The sequence below is a fragment of the Coccinella septempunctata genome, chromosome 9, assembly GCF_907165205.1.
Source record: "Coccinella septempunctata chromosome 9, icCocSept1.1, whole genome shotgun sequence".
Classification (NCBI taxonomy): domain Eukaryota; kingdom Metazoa; phylum Arthropoda; class Insecta; order Coleoptera; family Coccinellidae; genus Coccinella; species Coccinella septempunctata.
Window position 1 is genome coordinate 14,747,285 of NC_058197.1, and position 27,801 is coordinate 14,775,085.

Consider the following 27,801-nt stretch of genomic DNA (forward strand, 5'->3'; position numbering starts at 1 on the left):
TAACGGGATACAGCAATTAATCTGTGAATGGTAGCAACTCTTTTTCTTTGCGTCGAGACATCATGCCCAAATATGTAACGGTTGATAATAATAGAGTGATGGTGAAATGAATATTTTGAATACAGCAATTCTTTCTTTAGGAATCGAAAAATTGGCTCATGTCTTCCTAACCCATGGGAGAGTTGAACAGGGGGCGAGAGAGACTTGACCATAAGTTTGTTTATCAGGAAAAACATTCAAAGAAAACAATTTCCAATGATCAACGATTGTCTACGTCAAGGTTTCCATCATCATATGTATCAGAGTCACTTTCCCTTATTTCCGAGATGTTTTTCACTTGTTTGAACCTTTGTATATTTCTTTCTATTGTATATTCATTTCTATTATTCAAATTTCTTTTTTGTAGCCAACTATTATCTAGGCTCAGTGCGGGAAACTTGGACCACTGATTATGTCTTCCGACCATAGCATGGGTCAAGTTGCTACATTGTTTTCACCTCAAATCGCAAAAAACAACAATTTTTTCAAATGACCTGATGCGATTCTTTCGACCTGAGGAATCTACCGTTAAAATATTCGTACGAGCCAAAGACCCACCTAAAAATTATAGCATTATTATCATTCATTATTGCTGGGTTGAATCTCTAGTCAATGAGATCATGAAACCTTCCCATTCGACCCTCAAAATTTCGACCTGGGGCAGAGTTTCACCCCGTTGAACTCCTCGACCACGTCCGAAGGTCCAGAAGGCACCTCGTCACGCCTAAAATCAACATCGGCCCTCTTGCCCCCCTCTAGCCGCCATTGTAGAGATCCGTGGCGATTTATTATTTGGTCAGTATTGTTTCAAAGTGTCGACTTAGGCCATTGAATACGCCAGCGGACTTTGATATGCGACCGGTGTATGGAGACTTGGCCGGGGTCCGGCTTTCAAACGCCCAACCGATAACTTATTCTCTAAAGGGTATCATTCAATTAATGATATCGTTTCTCCGCAACGCGCCCCCCGCCACCCCCTCTCGGTTACCGGGCCGAGATTCATTGTTTCGCCGGGGAGAGCCGCTGGACTTTGGAGAGCGTGAACTAATGGGGATAGGTTATATAGTGGTAAGTTGTTTTAGTAAAATTGAATGGTGGAAGCTGCGGTCTTGTCCGTTTTTGTCCGGTCGACGTATACGTTGTTCAAGGCGTGTGATGTATTGGGGATTTAATTGGGGTGGGTGGAAGCGGTTGATGTGGAAGGAGGAGGTGGCTGTTGAGAAAGAGTCGAATCGACTTGAATGATTCAAGCATTGAATCTTATTTCGTATACAGGTTGACGATTTGAAAACTTGCCAGTCGAATTATGTCACGACAAGAATGATTTCAGGGTTAATACAGGAATAGGTCAATTTTTATTCGGAGGGGGACATATTTTGAGCAGAATTGTGAGCCGAAATCTCCTAAACCCTAGGTGTAGGGGCTATCACCTCTAAATTCTCAATAGGGAATAGGGGGTGAGCTAACCTCAAATGGAAGATCACTTGAGCCACTTCGTGAATACTATGGTTTGCAAATTTTTATCGAGTCCTCGAAGTAGTTACAGGGGCTGACAATTTGAAAACTTGCCAGGCCAATTATGTCTCCACAAGGATGTTTTCAGAGGAAATGGCGTAAGAGGTCAATTTTTATTCGGAGGGGGACATGTTTCTAGCAGAATTGTGAACCAAAATCTCCTAAATCTTAGGTGTAGGAGATGTCACTCCTAAACTCTAAATAGGGAATAGAGGGTGAGCTATACCTCAATTGGAAGATTATGTAGAAGGAAATATTGTCTTCCAATTTAGGTTTAGCTCGCCCTCTATTCCCTATGAGGAATTTTGGGATGCTAGCCCCCTAAACCTAGGTTTGAGGAGATTTAGTCTTACAATTTAGCTCAAAATATGTCCCCCTCTGTTTAGAAATTGACCTGTTCCGGCTTATTCATTGAAAACATCCTTGTCGAGACATAATTGGTCTGACAAGTTTTCGAATTTTCCAAACCAAGTTTGTGACTTCACTACATGACCAATAGTATCCGCAGACAGCTCTAGATTTTTTTTCTGTGAGATAAGCTTTTCAAGAATGTCCTCTGAAAATTTCATGGATCTGACTGCAACCGTTTGATCTTGACGAATTTTTAAGTGAACCCTTCTTTTTCGGAAATATATCATCGTAGAGCTTCACTACGTAAATACCAGTCTTCGCAGAGAATTTTTTTCTAGCTAGATGAACTATTCGAAAGAATATCCTCTGAAAATTTTATGTTGTTCGAGTCTATTCTTTGGTCTTGTTCAACTGATCCCATCTTTTTGGGAATATTTCCAAGGTCAACTTTCGACCCTCGCAACTCCCAGAAAAATCATGGAAGGGCTAAAAGTGATACATATTCTGAAAGAGCATTATTATTATTAGTATTTGAACCTGGGTCGTGGTGGCTCCATTAGCCTTTCGGGAACTGCGACCATGTAGATCTTCTGTTCTCTACCCTACTCATTCATAGGAACCCAAAGAGGTCGTCAATGGTGTTGATAAAACCGACAACATTCTTACTGGCCTTGGCCATTATCTTGTGAGTATCCAGGACCATTTTCCCCATATGAGTGGTTCTTAAGCCAGCCAGCTCTGGACACTTGCATACCATGTGTTCAGCTGTTTCTGCTTTTGATCCACAGAGCCTACAAATCTCATCTGCTGACTTTCCCATACCGTACAAATGATATTTGTAGCGACAGTACCCTGTCAGCAGTTCCACCATCACCCGAAGCTCAGATCGTGACAGCTTTAGCAGTTTTCAGGTATAGGTCGGTGAAATCATCACGAATTTCTTCGACTGAGTGAGTCTAGGAGTGTTTCTCCAGAGGGTTATTATGTTGTTCAACTCCCATTGTTGGACCGCTTCCTTATATTGGTCTTTTCTGAGCGCACAGAGAGCTCAAGTCCAGCAGGTATTAACCTTGATGCTCTTTGTGCAAATTCATCGGCTTTTTCATTTCCTTCAACACCACAATGCCTTGGTACCCATAGTAGAGTCACTTTATTGCCTCTGGTCAATTGCTTGGTATTACGGCACTCCCATGTCAGCAGAGATCCCTGGCAGTGTGATTTCAGGGACCTCAGCGTGGCTGTTTGTGGTGATATAGATATGCGCCCCTTTGAGGTTCACCTTAAGACAGTCCTGAGCACATACGTAGACAGCCATCAGTCTGTAGAATAGTAGTAGCGTCTGTAGCTTGAATGTCAGAGCGTTGGCTCAGTAATATCACAACCACAAGGTACTGAGTTCGATCCCGGGCTGGGGAGGAAATTTTCTAGTCGATACGGGTACGGGATACCATTCACTATTGGGTTGAAATCAACAGTGCTTTGCCTAAGGTGGCGTAAGGACAAAGTAACAGAGCCTATACATAACACAACTGGTTCTCCGAACTCGGAGCTTCTGAGGGGTACTTTGGTACCTACAGAGAATCAGGATAATATAGTAACAATAACAATAGATGATTCACTTCCCACTGCATTAGAGACACTCAGTTAAGGTACATATGAACCAATGTCAGTGCCCCTTTTTGATTTTGATCCATCGGCAAACCACGCTTCTGAAAGAGCAACTCTTCTAATCTAAGATCACGAAGATCGTTTGATTTTGGGGAGCTCCAAAGAACGCTGAGATCAACATATTGAATATCTCCTTGATGGAGATAAGTAACACCGCCCAAATGTGGCATGCGAGTATATTACCCCCGCGACTTTGCCCATTTTTCGAGCTGCCAAACCCGAAGCAATAAATATCCGATAACCGCTCAACGAGCCGACGCTATAAATACGAAAAATACCAGTTGGGAACCCCGTCGATACGTCGAACCTATCGAAAAAACGAAAACGAGACGCCGATCCCCGCAGGAAAAATCGGGAGTAGGTACTTAAGGTACGGATGAGGGATCGCGTTGTCGGTACCGCGGACACAATTACATATTTTACCGTGGCATAAACTAATGGGAGCCATTGTCACCGCTACCGTTCGTCCACTTGGGAGGTTCGTGTGGCCCCCCCGCGGGTTCAGTTCGGGTTGCGGAGGTGGCCGCTTCTGGCCGATTTTCGGACTGGACCCGTTCAACGATGATCGAACGTATTGGAAGTGATTTATGCGGCGCTCCTCGGATATACCGAACGGTTGGATCGATATTCCCGAGATTAATTTGCCCAATTTTTATATTTAATTAGTTTTTTAGGGTAAAGGGTGATAGTTGGGGAGCCGACGATGCTAAATCGTGATTTACTCGAGCGTCGTGGAGAAAAGAAGGTTCTCTGATGTATCCACTCTCAGCGGTGGGAAAAGCATCTGCAGGTTCAGATGTAAAAAAAATTCGTCAGGTGTACAAGGTGGACAAAATTCGTTGTCTACTGAGAGGATCTCGAGAACTTTAGTACCTAGAAGAAAATGGACGACACATTTCCGAGCTCTGTTTCGGAGAAACAAAGAATGGTGAAAACCGCAGCCTCCTACAATACTTCGTTTTTGAGTTTGACAATTTCGTAAAGTTGTCATAACTTTTTTGTCTTTGAAGTTGCAAATCTGAAACTTGAACCTTCTACATCCACTGACGAGCTCAAAATATTTTCTTCATTTCGAATCATTAGGTGAACTTTCATTATTTTAAATGCAAACTTTTATTGAATTTGTTATTTTTGAATTAGAAAAAACTTCTTGTCAGTAGATTCCACGTATGAAATTCCCTAAGAAGGTTCAAGTTTCAGATCTGTAACTTCAGAGACAAAAAAGTTATGAGAACTTTTCGGAATCGTCACAATCTCAATTTTTGTTTATAACTCGAAATCTAAAAGTGATAGACCGATTCTGTTTTCAGATTTGTATTAGTCTTGAAAAAAGAGCTCGAGAATGTGTCAACCGTTTTCTTCTAGCTGCTATAGTTCTCGAGATTTCCCCAGCAGACAACGAATTTTGCCCACCCTGTACATACTCGAGCGTGTCAGATTAAGATACTGTATATGCTCCACGTGTCTCTGATAATAAATTCATGTTAATCTGACAGTTTGCTTGGTGGGGCTGGCCGTACAGAAGAGTTGAAAATGGTGAAAATTTTTCGTGCGTGTCAAATTTTTAGAGGATATGTTAATTGGACCCAAAGGAAGCTACTTTTCAAGAGACTGAAAATTCGTACGTGACGCAAGGTCACAGCAGACCTTTGGAAATGCAAAAAAATCGCTACTTGTACATACTCGAGCGTGTCAGATTTTCATACAGATGGTTAATCGTGGGTTTGTAGACGTGTTGACCCATTAATCTGACACTAATCAGGAAGGATTTTCTCAATCTGACAGTTTGAAGATGATAGTAATACTTTTTCCAAAAACATCTTCCTTCCTGTACCTCTAATCGTTTCTGTATTCATCTTAAAAGTTGTAGATAATGAAATTCTATACAACTTTTGTCTGAATCAATTTTACATTCTCTTGACCGTTTTCTAGTTAGAGGGCGATAACTGCGAGGAGCTCAGCCACACATGCGAGAGGCCAAGGTCAATGTGGAAACCCAGTCTAATCTACATGCATCGCTATATATCTCAAAAACGTTCAAAAGTAGAAAAAATTGCTTCAGACAAAATTTGTAGAAAATATTATGCTCTACAACTTTCATAATGGATGCAAAAACAATTTGAAGCCCAGGAGTGGACATAATTGAGAAAAAACTGATTTTTGTGACCTTTACGGCCAATTTCTATTGTTTCGGCTTGCTGAAACTTTCAGATTATATTTTTTCCGTTAGTCTTGAATCATTAAATCAAAAAATAAGTCACAGTGCTCGAGAATGTATACGTGCGACTTTTTTATTTCCCAAGTTTGGCGCCCTCCCACAAATTTTGGTCACTCTTAAATTATCAGATTAAGACAATATATGCTGTTCAACATGTAATTAACCACATATATCTTAATGTGACACGTTCGAGTATGTACAATGATAGTTTTTTTTTACTACTCTGACAGATTGTCTTAGACAATTGCTCCCATATACAGGTCTAATTTTTGGTAGAGGTACTCTACAAGGTCCAAGGTATCTTCCTTCCAGTTTTCTCATTATAACCATTATGTACCAAAAATGCATAGAACCCAACTCTTGAAACTGAGTTGGACGCCATGTAATAAATATTTGAGCGTTTTTTGGAATAAAGGAAGTCCTCATATTTTCTCGTATAAGACGCCGTTTTCGATTAATTTGACGTTCAAAAACCAAAAAGTATCTGCTATATTCGGAAAATTGGGTACTTTGACTGAATGCAACTCTGTTTGAAAGATCCACAGATGTATAGTGTCCCAGATTAAGCTGGATATTCTAAAGGGAATTTTGTCTCTCCGGGGGTGGCATAGCTTTTTATTGAAGCTTAGAATGGCTATATCTTTTTATCAGGGCTGAATCGGAAAAAATGATATAGGAAGAAAGTGTTTCTTTTGACTCCAAGAATCTACTGTTAAAATGTTTGTACGAGTCAAAAACTCATCCTGTGTATTTATTGGGTATCATTTACGTCTGTGAAATTCCTATCTAATCAGTTTATATTCCTCTACCCATGCAGGTCAGGGCATATTCAGGGCATATTCATTCAGAATGTCGAATTATTCCCTTTGACAGAAACGATTCACGCAAGTTGGGAAGTATCGTAAATCAATGGAGTGTAGAAAACGCTCTTCAAGGTTTTTTCTTCAAATAGTGTACATATATGATATTTCACCTAGCGGAGTAGATGGGCCTTCCAGAGCACAAACGGACGTTAATTTCCCGTCAGCATCTCAATCCGGATCGGCCGATCTCCGCGCGCCGAACATCCTCCGGGCCCCAATAAGATCCGTCGAACAATTGAATTGTCATCTTCAAAGCACACTAGACGTTGGTTTAGATTTAGCTGCTGCCACGTTCAATACCGCCATTATGCATGTCTGTTCCGTGTATATGATTCCGGGCCACATCCGGGACCATTGTTTCCGGCCTCCCATTCCTAATCAAAATCTTCCACTTAATTTCAGACGTCTTCGCGGGCGCTCCATATGGGGGTTGGCTGGTGAGAGGCGGGAGGGGAGGGGGAGACGGTATGGCTTGTCTATTGAGTTTTTGAGATCGAGCAGCCGGATCAGCGGAGAGGGGACGGTGTTGTTTGTAGTTGTTGATTGTTTGATAATTAGGTTTTGGGGTGGGGGAGGGGATAAGTGGGATTTGATGGCTCGTTGGAATGAGGTGACTTCAATGATCGACTCTGGATTGAGAGCCAATGCCCGCTAATTACAAGTAGAGTATAAGGGATGACACTTACATACGAGGATGTATTGATATCTAGATAGCCTAGACCAGTTCAATGCATAAAAAAAATATTGCGTTACCATAGCAACGAACAATACCTCATTACAAGTGTCAGTGTGAAGGTGGAGGTCAAAAAAGTAAACCAGAGTTACGCAATAAATTAAAAGAAAGAAGATGTCCACCGAAATTTTGAAAATCGAAAAATTGCAGTATCGAGCCATCATCGAGTACCTGTATTTAAAAAGGTTAAGAGGTAAGCAGATTCACGAAAATAAGCTTAATACCCTCGGTGATCAATGTCCTTCGTATGCGACCGTCAAAAATTGGACTGCAAGCTTCAAAAGAGGTAAATTTTCCATTGAAGATGATGACCGATCGGGAAGGCCAGTTTCTCTGTCAGTCCCCGAAAATATCGATGCTGTTCATGACATGATTTTATCAGACCGTCGAATTGGGCTAAAGCGGATATCTGAAGCACTGAATATTTCATACGAATGCGTTCATCATATGGTTCACGTCAATTTGGACATGAGAAAAATTGCTGCAAAATGGATCCCACATGTTTGAATGTTGACCAAAAGCGCGCAAGGATAAAAGCATCGCGTCCGATCTGTGCTCGATTTGCATACGATGTAGACTTCTTAAACCGAATTGTTACTATGGATGAGACTTGGGTACATTTCTACGATCCAGAAAAAAAGTAACGATCGATGGAATGGCGACACTCTGGTTCTCTAATACCTAAGAATTTTCGTGTCCAAAAATCTGTTGGAAAAGTTCTTGCTTCAGTTTTTTGGGATTGCCATGGAGTAATCATGATTGATTTTTTTGGATAAGGGTAGAGCCATAACCGGAGATTACTATTCGATATTACTGACCACTCTACGGGAAAAAAATTGAAGAGAAAAGACGAGTAAAGCTATCTAGAAGTGTTTCGTTTTTGCAGGACAACGCCCCTGCAAACAAATCTCATGTTGCCATGCAAAAAATTTGTGATTTAGGGTTTGAATTACTAGAACATCTCCCTTATTCACCTGATTTGGCTCATTCCGACTATCATCTCCTTCCTCAACTGAAAAAAAGTAAAAAAGGTCGTAAATTTTCTTCCAACGAGGAGGGAATAAAAGCTGTGGAGGTCTGGTTTGAAGAGCAAGAAGAAACATTTTTTTTAAAGGTTGCAGGTTCGCTGTGATAAATATATCCAATGAAGAGGAGAATATGTTGAGTAATAAAATATTCTGAAATTGAAATTCTGTTTGGTTCTATAGTAGGCTAAGAATTCTCCAATATATCCTGGTATATTCCTAAGCGCAGTCACGTCTACTATCAAAAACGCTAAAGCAAACTTGGTGAATTTTCTCTGCACTCTTTCCAATTTGTCGATACATTTATGGTAAAATGGTCTCCAAATTACCACGAACAAAGCTAAAATATAGAGTCTTGGCCGATTCTACAGATTTGAATGCATTTGAAATCCGCAAAACGAAACACAGCTTCAAACTCTCAGAAACTATACACTATCTACGTGAAATTCAAATGACAGACTCGAATCAAGTGGGACTCCCAGATGCCTCACAAACCTCAGCTCCTTCACAAGTACCCCCATCGATGGATAGGGGAAATACCAGAAGATTAGTATTTTTGGTGAATCTTATATTAACGAGTACTAAATACCATTTCCTTAAACCCAGCGACATCACCTAAACTTACAATCGACCTATACATCTTGAGATCGTCCGCATAAATTTCGAGATCGTACATCGAAGGACCAAGAGACTGTGAAGCAACGAATGGCCGGAATTCAAAACATCCAAAGCAACAACCATCACTTGGAAACATCCAGCAAGACGACCGATACCAATCCCTTCAGCTCGACCTCAACAATGAATTTCCTCGAGGTCGGAGGCCAAACATTACATCCTTAGTAATTACCGGCGTCCTCCTGCTGGCGCCGAAGGAAAACGTCTGATTGAAGGACCCAATCGGAAAACGGGTTAGCAAGAAGGGGCAATAATATCTACATGATTAACAATAATAACCCGAAGGGGTTAATTTATAGAACACCTGTACGCTATCCATGCACCTACCATAATTACCTGACCGGGTCTTACTTGTTGATTTTGCGAAGATCACGTAACCCTTGGCTCACGATGTTACGTGTCTGCGGGGCGGTTATCGGGGGAGGTATTGGTATTTATGCTGTAAATTGGGGCCGCAACATGCTGCATGCTCTCTGTTAGCTCCGGGGGTTATGGGACGTTCTTATTTGTATATATCTCGTCTATCGTTTGTGCTAAGACAAATGGAGAACTCTTGAAATATACAAGGAATTAAAAAAGTTCGAGATATGTGGTATATTCGAATTGATGATTCAGGTAAAGTATGACCCATTTGAAATAACTTACTTCACCTTAAAGAGTTGGGTTTATTCAAGTAGAGTCCTTCCACTTTATGTTACTAGAACGTGGTAAGGTTGGCACACATGAGATGTTGTTAATGTCATAACTAAGTTGCCACAACCATTCACCAACTCTTTTTTTATGATGCAATAATAAGGTACTGCGGTGTCCCATTCAATATAACAAACTCTTTTCTGTATGTCAGAGATGATAATTAATTTCCATGATCCGTTATGAGTATCACATAAAACAAAAAAAATACTACTAAAAAAAATGTTTCAGAATCTTTCGAATACTTGAACATAAACCATCATTGCTATATATCACATTGATGTTTCAGAAACGTCCAGTAACTCGAGAACAAATCGATATTTCGCTGATCTGCTTTCTGATGAAGATGTTTTCTGAAAGTCCTCGAGAAGCTTTTGGTGAGCATCGAATTTGGGACACCCTGTACAACGATCGACTGCGAATTATGCATCCTTCTAACTTTCCTTATGAGAACAGACGATAAGACAAAAACCACTCTGTAGATATGGTTGAAAAACTGATCGTTTCTTACATTATCAACACTTAAACTAATATGCGAGGATATATTGAAAAATTATTAGCCTACTATAGAACCAAACAAAATTTCTGTATCTTAATTGGATACATCTATGACAGCGAACCTGCGACGTCTCTAGACCTTTCAAAAAATGTTTCAATGTCGTTGGAAGAAAATTTACGACCTTTTAAACTTTTTTTCAGTTGACGAAAGAGATGATAGTCGGATGAAGCCATATCTGATTAAAAAGGGGGGTTTTCTAGTAATTCAAACCCTAAATAACGAATTTTTCGCATGGGAACATGAGATTTGTGTGCAGGGGCGTTGTCCTGCAAAAACAAAACACCTTTGGATAGCTTTCCGCGTCTTTTCTTTTTAATTTTCTTCCGTAGAGTGATCAGTATTGTCGAATAGTCATCTCCTGTTATTCTTCTACCCTTATCGAAAAAATCAATCATGATTACTCCATGGCAATTCCAAAAAACTGAAGTAAGAACTTTTCCAGCAGATTTTTGGATACGAAATTTCTTAGGTCTTGGAGAACCAGAGTGTCGCAATACCATCGATTGTTGCTTTGTTTCTGGATCGTAGAAATGTACCCAAGTCTCATACATAGCAACTATTCGGTTTAAGAAGTCTACATCGTTTTCAAATCGAGCAGAGATCGAACGCGATGCTTCTACCCTTGCATGCTTTTGGTTCAAACATTTGGGGATCCATTTTGCAGCAATTTTTCTCATGTCCAACTATATGATGAATGCATTCGTATGAAATATTCAGTGCTTCAGATATCCGTTTTAGCCCAATTCCACGGCCTGATAAAATCATCTCATGAACTGCATCGATATTTTCGGGGACTGACACAGAAACTGGCCTTCCCGATCGGTCATCATCTTCAATGTAGAATTTACCTCTTTTGAAGCTTGCAGTCCAATTTTTCACGGTCGCATACGAAGGACATTGATCACCAAGGGTATTAAGCACATCTTCGTGAATCTGCTTACCTCTTAACCCTTTTAAATACAGTTACTTGATGATGGCTCGATACTCCAATTTTTCGATGTTCACAATTTCGGTGGACATCTTCTTTCTTTTAATTTATTGCATAACTCTGGTATAATTTTGACCTCAAAATTCACACTGACACTTCTAATGAGTTATTGTTCGTTTCTATGGAAACGCAATATTTTTTGTATGCATAGAATTGGTCTAGACTAACTAGATATCAATACATCCTCGTAACCTGGGAATTCTTTCTAATAATTTCTTTAATACTTGGTGTTCTGTTTTCTATGGCTCTCAGTGTATTCAGAGCGTTCCATGGCTTTACAATGAGGGTTAGATCCCCTTTTCACCCTGTCTATATGTAGGCATAATCAATTGAAACAGGGATATCGTTAATCGATAGCAGATGGTATTTTTCACGATATTCATCGTGCGTTATCAGCGTGAGAATCTATTAGAAAAAAAATCCATCTATCGATCGGTAGCTGAATTAAATGGGGTGCACCTGACGCTTCCCGACTGGTGGCTGCCGACCCCGGGGGTGGTAAATCAGGAACAGCCAGAATAAATCCGTTAGTGCAGTGTTTGTCTAGCTGGGGGCTTAAGAACACTAATTATCAAAGTTAGAAACTGTATTAAGATTATATGCTTGCGCGCCAAGGTGAGGCCTTAAATATTGTCAATTTAGCAATTTAGCAACTTATACTCTCGCGATTTTGTCTGTTATTATAGATAATGGTATGCTAAATTGGTTGACTTTCGCCCCCCTTACGTCTCACGTGCCCGCGTAAGAAGTTTACTTTGGAAGAGAGGTTATATTTGACAGGTGACGGGAATGCGGATATGGCAATTCCGAATATTTGATCTGCATGCTAAGCATCCCCTTGTTCTAGGATTGAACAGGCGAAATGGAAGAGGGAAATCGATAGATGGCATGAGCTTAAACTTTAAATTCTAACAGTAATCCTTCAACTTACTTATTCTGCATACAGGGCGTTTCTGAATTGATGGGAAAGATTTTTACTGTTGTACCTCCAAGGAAAAACCCTTGTATAGTTGATTTCATTTGTGGTTGAGTTGAGGAGTATCAATCAATTTATAAATATCGAATTTTTTCGTCCATCTCAACAAATACTGACATATGTGTTAATTTCCCAATAAAAATTTACTTTTTTAAGGGAATTTTGTTCGTCCCCTGACACTTTTCCTCCGGCTATCGTCAATAAGTTAGGGCTCACTCCTTGAACATACGTTGTAAAAGCATAATAAGAACATGTTTCTTATTGGTGGTTAGGTTAACGCGTTTTTGAATAGTTTCAACTTTGATGTAATATTTCTTACCTTAATGCTCAGTAGTACGAGCATATATTGAAAAATTCTTAGCTTATTAGAGAACCAAACAAAATTTCAACGTCAAAATATTTCATTACTCAACATATTCTTCTCTTAATTGGTTACATTCATTACAGTGAACCTGCAACGTCTCTAGACCTTTCAAAAAAATGTTTCTTCTTGCTCTGCAAACCAGACCTCCACAGCTTTCATTACCTCCTCGTTGGGAGAAAATTTACGACCTTTTAAACTTTTTTTCAGTTGGGGAAAGAGATGATAGTCGGATGGAGCCAAATCTGTTGAATAAGGGGGGTGTTCTAGTAATTCAAACCATAAATCAAGAATTTTTTGCATGGCAACATGAGATTCGTGCGTATAGGGGCGTTGTCCAGGAAGAACAAAACACGTTTGGATAGCTTTCCGTGCCTTTTCTCCTCAATTTTTTCCCGTACAGTGGTCAGTAATGTCGAATAGTAATCTCCGGTTATTGTTCAACCCTTATCCGAAAACTAAATCATGATTACTCCGTGGCAATCCCAAAAAACTGAAGCAAGAGTTTTTCCAGCAGATTCTTGGACACGAAACTTCTTAGGTCTTGGAGAACCAGAGTGTCGCCATTACATCGATTGTTGCTTTGTTTCTGGATCGTAGAAATGTACCCAAGTCTCATCCATAGTAACAATTCGGTTTAAGAAGTCTACATCGTTTTCAAATCGAGCTCAGATCGAACGTGATGCTTCTACCCTTGCACGCTTTTGGTCAACATTCAAACATTTGGGGATCTATTTTGCAGCAATTTTCATCATGTCCAAATCGACGTGAACTATATGATGAACGCGTTCGTTTGAATCATTCAGTGCTTCAGATATCCGTTTTAGCCCAATTCGACGGTCTGATAAAATCATGTCATGAACTGCATCGATATTTTCAGGTACTGACACAGAAACTGGCCTTCCTGATCGATCATCATCTCAATGGAAAATTTACCTCATTTGAAGCTTGCAGCTCAATTTTTCACGGTAGCATACGAAGGGCATTGATCACCAAGGGTATTAAGCATATCTTCGTAAATCTGCTTAACTCTTAACCCTTTTAATATTAATATAGGTACTTGATGATGGCTAGATACTCCAAATTTTAGATTTTCACAATTTCGGTGGACATATTCTTTCTTTTAATTTATTGCGTAACTCTGGTTTACTTTTTTGACCTCTGACTTCACACTGACACTTCTAATGAGTTATTGTTGGTTGCTATGGTAACGAAATTCATGCATGGAACTTGTCTAGGCTAACCAGACATCAATACATCCTCGTTTATGTATCGCTTTACCTGAATAATGTTAATATAAAGGGTGGAAAACTAACCGATTCTTTGATATCGAAGTTACAATGCAGTTGTGTCAGACAAAGTTGAAAAATTTCATTCAGTTTTGAAATTTTCTCCTTCTTCATTCGTTCCAAATGTTCCCTATTGGAAATTATGAGTGATGGAGTAAAGGAACTCCCTAGGTTTTTCCATACCGGGGAAAACAATCGGTGAACCGGGCGAAAACGCAAAAAATCAACCCTCTCCTCATTCGCACGCATAAAAAAACCGCGCAATAAAACACGTCCATACCACTTTCCGAAGAGACCATAGACATCGTCTTTATTTTATTCGACCCCCGGCAATCTGTCAGTCCGCTCTTCCGCAACAATTTCCCCGTATATTTATCGGGGGCGGGAGTGGATGCGTCTGTTGAAAAGACGAGTTCTGTCGATTTGGCCGGATCTCCTTTTAAGTGTCCCTGATTTATGGCCTCGGAACGGCTCGGAAATTGGATAGACGCCCGTTTTTCCGGATCCACTTCTGCCGACAAGAGGACGTGCGGGATACCGTCTTTATCGGATGGAGAGCGATGTGTTTTTTCATGTAGATCGCGGGATATAGAGACACACGTAGCCTATATCGGCGATATTGCGTTTCGAATGGGGTGCCTCTGAGAAAGGCTGCCGGTGACTGATAGAATCGTCCGATATGTTACGTCTTGTACGGATTTTTTATTTCGAGGGGAATTTTCCGGTTTAAATTCCGTCTGATCGACAGAGAAATTCGTGGTTCGTTCAGATGTCAGAAGCGTCAACACGAGACAAGGCTCAGACGAGTTGTCAATTTCATTTTTTTTTTTTTTTTGGTGTAGCAGGGGAAAAATTTGCAAGACAGACGAACACACCCTCTCCTGAGGGCGAACAGTGTGGGGATTCTCACTCTTTGAGCTCGAGACCCACTAAAAACCCTTAACTGCTTCTTCATAGGTTCCGGGCATTTCGCCTATTAACCAGTTGACTCTTATGGTTTCTGGACTCTCACACGATCATAGTCGTGTTGATAGTTGTATGCTGCCTATAGCTTTTATAGGTTAAGCTCTTCTTTGGTTACATTTAAATCCTTAACTGATCTCTCGGTCTTCGGTGGTAGGTTCTTGACCTTCTAGCTTCTTCCGTTGGATCGTAGTCGACGAATCATCGTTGTTCCTCATTTGGATTTTGTTTGGCTTTGTCGAATATCCTTTCCGCCTTTCTTTTCATAAATTCTGTGACTGGTTCCCATTCCAAGTCCTTGTAGATTTGTTTGTTCCTAACAAACCAGGGTACGTCCATCGCCATTCTAAGGAGTTTATTCTCAGTGGCCTGTATTCTCTTGATGTGGGTCTTGGCTGCGAAGCCCCATGCCGCCGATCCATAAGTGAGTTGTGGTCGCGCGATAGTTTTAATCATCGTCAACTTGATGTTCTTATTCATATGACTTCTTCTGTCTATGAGTGGATAAAGTCTACTCATTGCGGCTTTTGTTTTATGAACTGCACATTTGATGAGGTTTTTCCATGTTAGTCCTCTGTCTAGCTTCACTCCTAGGTATGTTGCTTCATTTTTCCATTCAACCTCTTCTCCATCAACTTCAAGGATTTTTTCCATCCTCAATCTTCTCTTTCGCAGTAATATTGCTTCTGTCTTTGGTCCATTGACTTGGATTTCCCATTTGATGCACCATTTGAGTAATTCATCTATGGCTTCATGCAGTCTCTGGTGTATGATCTCTGGGCGTCGATGTCTGAACGCTATTCCCGTGTCATCTGCGTACAAGGTAAGCATATTTCTAGCATTCTTCGGGATATCATAAACGCATATTACGTATAGCAGAGGTCCAATTACCGATCCTTGAGGCACTACCGCCTCCAATTGTCTGGTTTGAGTGAAATCGACATGGTTTAATCTAATTTAACAAATATACTCCTCCACAAGAGTTAGGGATATCGTATTCATGGATGAATTTTCATCACAAAAGTGTTATTTCAACTATATTTTTTGTAATTTAAGTCAATATCCCTAACTCATGTGGAGCAGTTTATTAAAGCATCCCTATTCCCAAACCTATTCGTGCTAGTGTTGGATAAATTACCAGTTTTCCACAAAAATTTGCCGAAAACATCAATCTAATGAACAGACATACAGGTTGGTCCAACGAAAAGTAGTTTTTTTCCCGGAATTCAGTTCAATTTTCGAGCGTTGTGAAAAATTATCTTATCAATGATTACTATTCTGCAAAATCTGACGAAATACGTCCCATTATTTTCTGAATAAAATTATTATCACTCAAACCGCGAAATGTTTTAATTCATTATCACGGAATGCCAGTTTGGGAAAACTTCCGACGAAATATCTCAATATTTAAGTTTTCAATTAATTTATATTCCTTGTTTTCAATGAGGCTTTTCCCGGCTTTCGCAATAATTGATTTTGTTCAGAGTCGATTGTGTTTATATTGCGGTTCAGACTTTTCAGCTATCGGATGCTTCGCGGAGAATGGGGAGCCAGAAGAACAATATAGTCCTTTGCCGAATGATGACGAGATCTTACAAGACCCAATCATCCTTTCTTCGATATCAATAGAGAGAAGTTGATTTAGTTCCCACAAAAAGTGCACTGACTTCACTAACAAGTAGATATGTGAATAAGAATGATTCTGGTTTAGGATACACTGTTTTGTTTGCTTCATTTTTTATTATTCTCCCCACGTTTCGGTGTTATCCATCAGGCACCTTCAGGCATTCGCGTATCTTAACTTTATTCACAAAAAATAAAAGATTTGATAGTTTCAATCATCGAAACCTCATCTACCAATCAATTTTTCTTGAAATTTATTATCTAGCTGGTATTATTCACTTGAATTTGTTCGGAGGAATAAAGAGAATGGAAAATCAACTTGATGAAGATGGCAATATGCTTTTACAAGAAGACCTCATCCACTTCCAACTAGGTGGAACCCTAACTCATTATTTCATCAACTGAGAAAGTTGCTCACTAATCATTTCCAAGAGGCATGGATTGATAGGAAAGGGCCAATGAATGGCCACTACGCTCTCCAGACTTGACACCTTCAGATTTTTACCCCTGGGGACATCAAAAGTCGGTTCAGTGTGAGGCGATCTACTGAATTTAATCTAACTTGAACATTCAAGTTCGATATTTACGTGGTAATGAGAATGGAAAGATAGGATTGTCCACTTATTGTCATTATTTTATAGTAACTAACACGATTTTATGAAATGGCTCGTTTCGATACCAACTGACAGAAGAGACATAGGACACAAGTGTAAAAAATAGAAAAATAATTCAAAATCTCACCTGAAAAATTCGTCTAAATTATTCGCGAATATTTTCACAATGGGCATCACAATCTTCTTGTTCGAACATTTCAACAATCGTCGTAAAATTGGAATGAAATGGGGAAACATCACAGCACTTTTTCAGAATAACTAACATAAACACTTTCAAGAAACTGCCTCGATTTTCTACATTTTTTTCTCACTAAATTGCTCGATACAACAATTATGATTCTTTCAAAAGTGACCTGATGCATCTAATCCGATGATCTTGGTACTGAACCATTCATTGTCCAGCCATATGTTTATGTCTTGTTTCGTTTTTGCGATGCCGGAGTCACTTTCCACAGTCCCGTACTTGAAATTCAATGAAAATTTGTCGAACTTCTAGGGTTGTATTTTAGCCTACTTATTTTGTTGAGTTCTACCTTTTGTCAAAAAAAGCCTCACTTCTGAAAACACCTTGTATTATTATCCCTCAAGAAGTAACTGCACTCAAAAGTTGACTAGGACTTACTCCAACAAAATAGAAAACACATGATATGGCTTACCACAACTGATGATTTCAAAAAAACTAGTGGGATGTCATATTATGAATGTCTACAACTCTAACCTCTAATTCCATAGTTAACGTAGTTCTGATTCATTTTCGTGTGAATTCATTACCGATTTTTGTTCCATCTTCAATTTCAAACAAAGTTAGGTTTCTCTCATTCCCTTCAGCCACAAAAGCTGTTATTACCATAATATTCAATCTGCCCTCTGTCCAATCCAGAAATTTCTTCAATTCGTCTCATAGATACCTATAATTAACCCACGCGTCTAATTTTCCAAGAACCCTGCCAGTGATCAACAACCATCAAAGATCGGACAGACGTTCTCGTAAAAAGGGGAGGCGTCTAATAAATATGTATTAAACATTAAATCGAGAAGAAGCATAACGCTATCCTCTTAATAACACGTTCTCGATATCGCAACGCGTCACTCAAACTCGTATTGATACAAACGGTCGAGAAACACGTCAAATCTGGACGCCCCCAGGGGGAGTTCATAAGAACTTGAATCCGTTTTGATATTTCGTTTATCGATGAAAAAAAAACAATAAAAAAAATCGAATGAGTTCCGACGATTCGTTCTTCGAGATGATACGGAGAGCAAGTTGTTCCCTAGGTGGGGTATCATGATGGGTGAGTGACAGGTACCCTGCCTAAGCTGTCAAAAATTTCCAACCGGTGTTGTCTGACGGATTTTTTGTTATGAGATGGACGTCGGTAATATAAAACAATAAAATGCTGAATGTTATTGATCGTGGCAAATCTGGTTGTTCGAATAAATTATGGAGTCTGTCGAAAATGTACTGAAGGAAAAAACTAAAAACCAGTGTTGTAACCATGGGGCTATCAGCTGTCTGCTCTACAAAGGGAGAAGTTCTTTTCAATCAAACTTCTTTTTCGTTTAATCGTTTGATTTTGTACGGAAGAAATTGTCAAAATTAACATTTCTCTTTAGTATTTGTTCATTTGTTTGTCGTTACAAGGCCAACACGTCGGATGTCAAGTTTTGATATGAAGAATTTGTCCTAGTTTTTTCATTTTCTCGACGTCTTTTAGGCTTTTATGTCCAACTCTGAGTAAAGGAAATATAAACAAGAACACTTTTGTAGAGCTTGAAACATTCGCTATAGGTTGAGTCGATTCAGCTAAAGTGTAAACCAATTTTCTAAGCCAAAACGTGAGGAATTAAATTAAAAAAATTCTGCTACTCCTACGATGAAATATTTCGTCTCTGATGGTGCTATACTGGGAAACGCCATCCATTTCAGAACGAAACTGACGTCAGCGTTGGACTCGACTCATGGTAGTGCCCAACAGGGGGCGGTCATGATATAGGTAAACTGTCCATCCCCTTGAAACGCAACAAAGAAATATAATCTGACAGTTTCAGCAAGCCGAAACATTACAAATTGGTCATAAAAATAACGAAAATCAGTTTTTTCTTAATTATCTCCACTCCTGGGCTCCAAATTGTTTTTGCATTCATAATAAAAGTTGTAGGGCATAAGATTTTCTAAAAATTTTGTCTGAAGCAATTTTTTTTACGTTTGAACGTTTTCGAGTGATATGGCGATGAATGTAGATTAGACATTGACCTTGGCCTTTCGCATGTGTGGCTAAGCTCCTCGCCCTTATCGTCCTATAACTCGAAAACGGTTAGCAGTATGGAAAATTGCTTCAGACAAAAGTTGTAGAGAATTTTATCGTCTTCAACTTTTGTAGTGAATACAGAAACGATTAGAGCTGCAGGAAGGGAGATATTTTGAAAAAATGTCTTGGTATCGTCTTCAAACTCTCAGATTAAGAAAACACCACCTGATTAGCGTCAGATTGATTGGTCAACATGTCTGCAACACCGAGATTAACCATCTGACACGCTCGAGTATGTATAAGTTACGAATTTTTTTGCATTATCAAAGGACCGCTGTGACTTTCGTCAAGTTTTTTTCGTACTACACAGCGTGGAATGTGTCAAATTTCCACGGCCTACCGAGTGCTCTTATAAAAGTGAATGGAGTATACTCTCCTACTGCCGAGTTTAGATACAATCGACGAGGGGAAGATATAAAGATATACAGAAATGGTCTTTTGTTGGTAAATAAAGTTTATCCATTACTCTACGACGCCTAGAACTTCGGCAGTCTATAATTCCATCGAAGCTGAGGTTCACGGTTCAACAGTTCTCCCCGAAAGAAAACTCGATATACCTTTGTCGATACACCGGAAACCTACAAGGGAAAATCCGACGGACCGGGGAAACAAATCAAGTTATCTCATTTCTGCTCAGGGTCCATGTGAAAGGAACCGAAAGAGCCCTACTGCCACTTGTACGTTTTCTCATAAAGTCCCATCACGGTTATGAGATCGTCGGTCGCCTCAAGACCAGTCCAGTGATCTCTCTACGATTCGATATATATCGGATTAGAGAAGACCTTTTCGCTCCCCCCTCACGGAGGAAATGCATTATTCTTTGTGCGGTTAACGCTAGTCAACGCATTCGATACGTTTGGCGATATCGGAAGAGTGGTCTTTTGTTCGGGAATCTGGAGTGACGACAAGATGTAATTATTGTCATTCCGGAAGGTGGTTTTGGACTTGACAAGTCGCAACGGATCCATCACCTCCTTGTATTGAAGGCGTTTTTCAGCTGGGACCTCTCATCGAATTTCTGAGGAAAATCGTGAAATCATGAGATTTTTTTTTTTTTTTTTGAGATTGGGGACAAATTTCTTGAATACTGTTTGGGTTTGGCTAAGAGAAATGGTTGAGAATACTGACACATAAAATGCAGATGGATGGGGAGAGTTGATGTTGGTTAGTCTCAACGAATGAAAGTTGAAGACTTTACGACAGAAATATGATATTCATAAAGGGTGAGTCTTCAACCGTATAAACATTTCAACAGGAGATTTTCGAGGACAACAGAAACACTTTTTCCCATAGCATTTTTTCCGATTCAGCCCTGATAAAAGGGAAGAGCCATTTCACGTTTTCAGAATCAGCTGTGCCACCCCTGAAAAAACAAAATTATTTTTAGACTAGCTAAATCTGTGGATCTTTTAAAAAGTGTTGCCTTCGGTCAGAGTATGGGGAGTCCGAGAGAGTTAAACACCTTTTCACTCTGAAGCCACTTAAGTTGTATCTGTAAATGGTAGAAACTCATTTTTTTGCTTCAAGATATCATGCCCAAATAGGAAAAGATAGATAATAGTAGAGTGATGGTGAGATGAACATTTTGAGTAGAGCAATTCTTTCTTTAGAAACCGAAAATTGTCAACCTAACCCATGGGAGAGTTGAACAGGGGACCAGGCCAGGATCTACGATTTTTTCTGACCGGGGCAAAAATTCATGATGCAATTTGATTTTTTCGTAGGATCAGTATTTTGAGAAATAAATCACTTTAAATGTAAAATTTCGAAGAAATTAGTCAACTTTGAGGATGTGTAGCACCCAGAAAAAAGCACTAGTCATATGCTGATTTTTTTGTGATAGATTGGTTCTTTGCGAATAGAAAAAACTACACTTCATTCATCTACCGCTAACAGTTCAGATTTTATAATTTTTTCCGCGAAGGTCCAAAATTTCCGATTTTCCATCGACCATAACTTGAAAACTTAATTTTTAAAAAATATCTGTTTGCATATTCGTGTTCTACGCACTCGTATTAGTGTACAGTACGAATTTTTTTTTGATCGGACACCAAAAATATTTTCCAAAAAATCCATACAGTATGGAAAATTTAAAAAATTTTCGATCTCTACGGTTTCCACCAATATTGTTGTATTTACTAAATCGAGAGCGTAGATTATGAATATGCGAACAGAATTTTGCTGAAAGGATTAGTTTTCAAGTTATGGTCCATAAAAAATCGGAAATTTTGGCCCTTAGTTCCAGATGAAATGGGTATGAGTCGGTAAGTCCTCAGGCAAAGAAATTACTGGCTCTATGCTTGCGACACATTGTAGACATATCCCATCTTTTAACATATTTCACCCAAGTGTGGCGGTCATTCCTAGATGACTGAATAATACTTATACAGTTAATTAATCCCTGATTGATTTTGAAGATTTTTGGCATAGTGATGGTTTATCATGTTTCCATTCTACAGTTTCGATTTTAGCTCTAGGAAATTAATTTTTTCCGAGAAACTAAAAAAAAATTTTCAACCTCTGGTTGATTTTGGCGCCCCCTTAAGCTGACGCACGGGGCAAGCGCCCCGCTTGCCCCCCCCTAGATCCGGGCCTGCAGGGGACGAGAGAGACTTGACCATAAGTTTGTTTATCAGGAAAAACATTGAAAGAAAACAATTTCCAATGATCAACGATTGTCTATGTCGTCATCTATGTTGTCATCATCAGATATATCAGCGTATGAAATACATATTTTCTATTTCAGAGTCACTCTCAATTTTTTCCAAGATTATTTTTACTTTCTTTAACCTTTGTATATTTTTTATATTCTATTCTATTTTACAATGTTTTTTTGAAGCAAACTATTATCTAGGGTCAGGGCGGGAAACTTGGACCACTGATTGTGTCTCCCAACCATAGCATGGGTCAAGTCTCTCACACTCTCATTTAGTCTCTTCAACAGATGTTTTCTTGAAAGTTTTACAGCTACTAATTAAAAGGCCCATCGTTTTTAAAACAATATTAGTCAATGAAAGCAATAAAACTAAATAATACTACGCACCTATTAAACTTTCCAGACAGTGTAACTTAAATGTAATTTAAATACCTAGTTCTTTTATTCCACACATATAAAAAACAACACAAAAATATGAGCGAACAAAAAATTCTGAGGAGGATATTCCAAGTGTAGATTTCTGCCAGTCCAATAGCTTTTCCTAATCATTCATATGTATCCGAAAAAATGTTTCCTTGTAAAAATTAGTAATTAAGATTGTTTACCTCAATGGATGTGTCGAACTTTGAGAAACACCAGAAGACAGTGATATTCATATCACGATTTGAGTCCTTGGTAAGTATATCTACACATTTTTATGTTCTTCTCAATAAACGTCATGAGGAAAGATTGCTCTTTATTCACTACAAATTTGCGAAAGTCCTGATAAAAATGTTGTTTACCCACTAGGCCCCGGAGGGATTCGAACCCTCGATCTCCTGTTTACTAGACAGGCGCTTTAACCAACTAAGCCACGGCGCCGCTTGTACTTAATTATAAGCGAATCGTACTCAGTCCTTTCGTTGAGTGTTTACATTATGACACTCATCTCTATAAGATAAATATACTGGCTTGCCAAGATTCTTCTCTTTAGTAGTGGTTTCACTGATAGCGGCTATTCCTTCAAAATATATCTGGGATTTGTCGAATCCTTCGATGGTCTTGTGTAGACCTTTGAGAGGGGCTCTGGTACAAGAGCTCTCAGTTCTCAAAGGCTGAATCCCAGCTGATAGAGCCCATTCTGCTCGGAGTGACTCAGGGGTCACCTGAAAACCCAGTCACTCTCGGGAGAGTTCGTTTGTAGGATTCCAGCGACATCCCTCATAGATTCCAGCGTATGCAGCATCTCCAGACCCTACTCACGCGAACCCCCCGTCGATCTGCAAGACCAAGACGCGATGAACCGATCGGAATCCCATCCGCCTCATCCGTTCGACTGAGGAAATACAAATCCAATTTAAGTTGCCCGCGTAACGCTCCGGGACTGTCACATGTCAATCTCGGCCCGCTTCGATCTGTCTCTTCCCATTTCACGGCCTCCTGTGTCCCCGATTCAATTAGGCCGTTAATTGGAATCAATCGTTTTGATTAGACATAGCGCGAGAGAATCGTACGAGACAGGGGGTTGGGGGGTGGGGGTAGGAAGGCGCCTCGCTCGTCTCCTCGGTCTGACGCGGATTTTCGGGACTTTTTGCGACACTTGGAGATGGCTTGGGAGGCACTGGAGAGCTGGAATTGATGAGCAAGTGGGCTGGAAGTAACAAAAATACGCAGTGGCTTCAGCAATTCAAGACAATAATTGTTACAGCTTTCTATTCGTGCTGCGCGTCAGTTTGTCTGACGTGACGGCACATGAGTGTAGTACACCAGTACACCAGATCGATGAGAGCCAGATGAGGGGTGGGTAACATTAGGTCTTATTTTTTATTTTATTGGGTGGACCGAGAGTGGTGAAGAACGATAGCATGTGAGAGGGTGAGTAGGGTCTGGAGATGCTGCGTACACTGGAATCTATGAGGATGTCGCTGGAATCCTACAAACGTATTCTCCAGAGAGTGACTGGGTGTTCAGGTGACCCCTGAGTCTCTCCGAGCATAATGAAAAACAGGTAAGGTTAAGACTGGGCTCTATCAGCTGGGATTCAGCCTTTGAGAACTGGAAGCTCTTGTACCAGAGCCCCTCCCCAAGGTCTACACAAGACCATCGAAGGATTTGACAAATCCCACATATATTTTGAAGGAATAGCTGCTATCAGTGAAACCACTACTAAAGAGAAGAATCTTGGCAAGCCAGTATATTTATCTTATAGAGATAAGTGTCAAAATTTAAACACTCAACGAAAGGACTGAGTACGATTCGCTTATAATTAAGTACAAGCGGCGCCGTGGCTTAGTTGGTTAAAGCGCCTGTCTAGTAAACAGGAGATCGAGGGTTCGAATCCCTCCGGGGCCTAGTGGGTAAACAACATTTTTATCAGGACTTTCGCAAATTTGTAGTGAATAAAGAGCAATCTTTCCTCATGACGTTTATTGAGATGAACATAAAAATGTGTAGATATATTTATCAAGGACTCAAATCATGATATGAATATCACTGTCTTCTGGTGTTTCCCAAAGTTCGACACATCCGTTGAGGAGAACGATCTTAATTACTCATTTTTACGAGGAAACATTTTTTCGGACACATATGAATGATTAGGAAAAGCTATTGGACTGGCAGAAATCTACACTTGGAATATCCTGCCTAGACTTTTTTGTTCGCTCATATTTGTGTGTTTTTTTATATGTGTGGAATAAAAAAACTAGGTATTTAAATTATTCCCCCCTAAGCCATTTGGCTGAAAACGCCCCTGTCTCAGTGCAACCGTTCGGTCATGACAAATTTTTAGCTGACCCCATCTTTTTGGGAATTTTTCGAAGGTAAACTTCAGACACTCATATCTCTCAGAAAAATCATCGTAGATCTAAATGTGATAAGGGGTGCCGGGAGACTTGCTTAGGTAGGAGACTTGAACCACCTCAAAAATTTCAATTCAAATTTCGCGCTACCGGTATCGTGAATAGCTTGCGACATACTCGTAACAAGGCACAACTAGTGGCGGCTCCATTTTGGCCGCCATCAGAACAGTTCGGGAGTGGTAGGGTTGAACGTGATTTTGTTGTTAGGAAGTAGGGAATTGAATAATTTTTGTTCGTTACACTGTCTGAAAAGTTTAGTAGGTGCGTGGTGCACTGGGCTTAGATAATAGTTTGCTTCAAAAAAAGAAAATTCAAGAATAGAAATGAATATAAAAAAATATATAAAGGTGCTAAAAAGTAAAAAGCATCACGAAAATAAGGGAGAGTGACTCTGAAATAGAAAATATGTATTTCATACGCTGATACTTCTGATGATGAAAACCTTGACATAGACAATCGTTGGTCATTGGAAATTGTTTTCTCTCAATATTTTTCCTGATAAACAAACTCATGGTCAAGTCTCTCTCGCCCCCTGTTCAACTCCCCCATGTGTTAGAGAGACATGAGCCAATTTTCGGTTCCTAAAACAGAATTGATATACTCAAAATGTTAATCTCACCATCACTCTACCATTATCTATCTTAACCTATTTGGGCATGATATCTTGACGCAAAAAAATGAGTTGCTACCATTTACAGATACAACTTAAATCTCTTCAGAGTGAAAAGGGGTTCAACTCTCCTGGACTCCCCATACATATCCTAGAAGACCTCAAAATTTCATCAACTTCGGTGCAAGCGTTTGGTCTTTCAAATTTTTGACTGAACCCATCTTTTTTGTTTTTTTTTTCGGAGGTGAATTTTCAACACGCCTATCTCCTACAAAAGTCATCGTAGATCTGGAAGTGATACATACACTTTTAGTGATAAATCTCGAAATTTCATTGATTATGTCTTTTTTCGTAGTTTTCTATCTTGTTTTAACATTTCCCTTAAAAAATATAATTATAGTTGACTCTTTTCATGATAACACGCACTTATCTCGACAAAAATTGAATAAAAATATACCTAAACCATGCGATGCATTTACATTTTCTGTTGGTTTGTTAATATCAAGTGTCATGAGTCAACAGAGGTGTACTAACCTGAAGTGAGGATATCTTGATACAAAGATTGTCTTGCTTAATTTTATTTCAACACTTTTCAAGTCGAATCTACGACAGTAACTTGTAAAACGGAATGTTTAATTATGAAATACTTCAAAGTTTTCCTGATTCTTCGAAATAACTAAGTTACTCCCATGAATTTCGATATACAGGGCGTTTTAAGGACAGTTTTACGTCTCTTGAAATTTTACGGTTTCTTAGCTATATCAGTCGATGGTGATGCACCAAAGTTAAATATGGGGAGGCTTCAAACTTACGGCTTTCATAAATAGAAACCAAACGAATAAAACAGTCTAATGTAAAAGACACAGAACATGTAAGTTCAGTGTTTTCCACTCTTTCTTCTTAAAAACTGTTCAAACTGTGTCAGTTCTGCGTCTGGCATACCAGTGTAGAAGATCTCCGACCAAATTGGAGGAATTTCTGTCTACAAGGTCGGTGCATGATATACAGTCCGAGAACAGCGTGAACAAGTACCTTCGGGCGGAAAATTTACGACCTCATCGATGAAGAAGGGAACTATGAGGACCCTCCAGTTTAACCCTTGAACCAGGAAAATTTATATCCTAAGGGCTGCGGATAGATCGGAAATTCGCAAAAATAAACTCGAGATAATCTTGAGCTTTCCGCAAAAGGGATTCTCCAGTGGATTTATGTTGGAATATGGCTAACGTCTGATTTATCGATACTGGGTTGGATGGAGAGTGAGAGAGAGGGGTAGGTTATCGGAAAAAATAACTGGAGAAATGACAGGAGGATAAGAAACAATTAGGACTTGGATGATATTTAGTAGTGAAGTGTTGAAGGAGTATGGAATGATACAACACTGCGCAAAAAAATTAACGCACATTATGGAAATCTCAAATTTATTCTACAACTGGAGGTGTTCTCAATGATAATTATTTGTAACAGAATTGTGCATGCATATGTTATCCACTTTTAACGGTTTTCTTCAATACAGATGTTTTTTTCCCAGCAGGAATAAAAAAATATGATATTATCAGATTTTGAATGTATTGGCTCCATTCTAAAATCAGTTGTTCTCGATCAATTCTAGTGATCAATAGTTTTTCTTTCGTTTGATTTTCTACACTCGATCGCTATGCAACGCGAAACACGCAATTTGACCCAAAAGTAATGTGCCCAAGCGGTATTTTTGCGAGAAAAAGGGTGGACATACACAAGAATTGCAGAAAGGTTTGGAGTTTCCCATACAAGTGTGTCCAGAATGTTGCAGCGATTCAGGGAGACAGATATGAATGTCCGAAGACCAGGACAGCGTAGACCACGGGTAACAACTGCCATTCAAGAACGTTACTTGAGAGTTTCTTCGTGGAAACAACGGTTTGCAACCGCTCGCCTCCTTCAAATTCAGCTTGAGCAAACTCATGAGGTGCAAATTAGCACTCAGACAAAAAGAAATCGCCTCAGAGAATATGATTTCAGGCCTCGTGTCGCGGCAAGAGGCCCAGCTCTTACCCCAGCCCATCGAAGAGCGCGTTTGGATTTTGCGAGAGAGCATATCCATTGGGAAGAGGCCGATTGGGAAAGAGTTATCTTCACAAATGAGTCTAGATTCTTCCTCTACCATTGTGATCGACGTTCCCTTGTATACAGACGTCCACATGAAAGATATGCTCAGTGCAATTTCCTGAATACTACTGGTTTCGGGGGAGGATCGATT

General features: G+C 39.6%; 1 long non-coding RNA gene and 2 other non-coding genes across 3 annotated transcripts in view; 2 read left to right on the top strand and 1 right to left on the bottom strand.

Annotated features, from left to right (window-relative positions):
• The window catches only part of LOC123320113, a 123,108-nt gene that overhangs the window by 21,746 nt on the left and 73,561 nt on the right, over nucleotides 1-27,801 (top strand). The gene's annotated exons all lie outside the window — the stretch shown is intronic.
• On the bottom strand, nucleotides 22,903-22,976 carry Trnat-agu. The gene has a single exon. It is a non-coding gene; the product is annotated as a tRNA-Thr (tRNA).
• On the top strand, nucleotides 24,373-24,446 carry Trnat-agu. The gene has a single exon. It is a non-coding gene; the product is annotated as a tRNA-Thr (tRNA).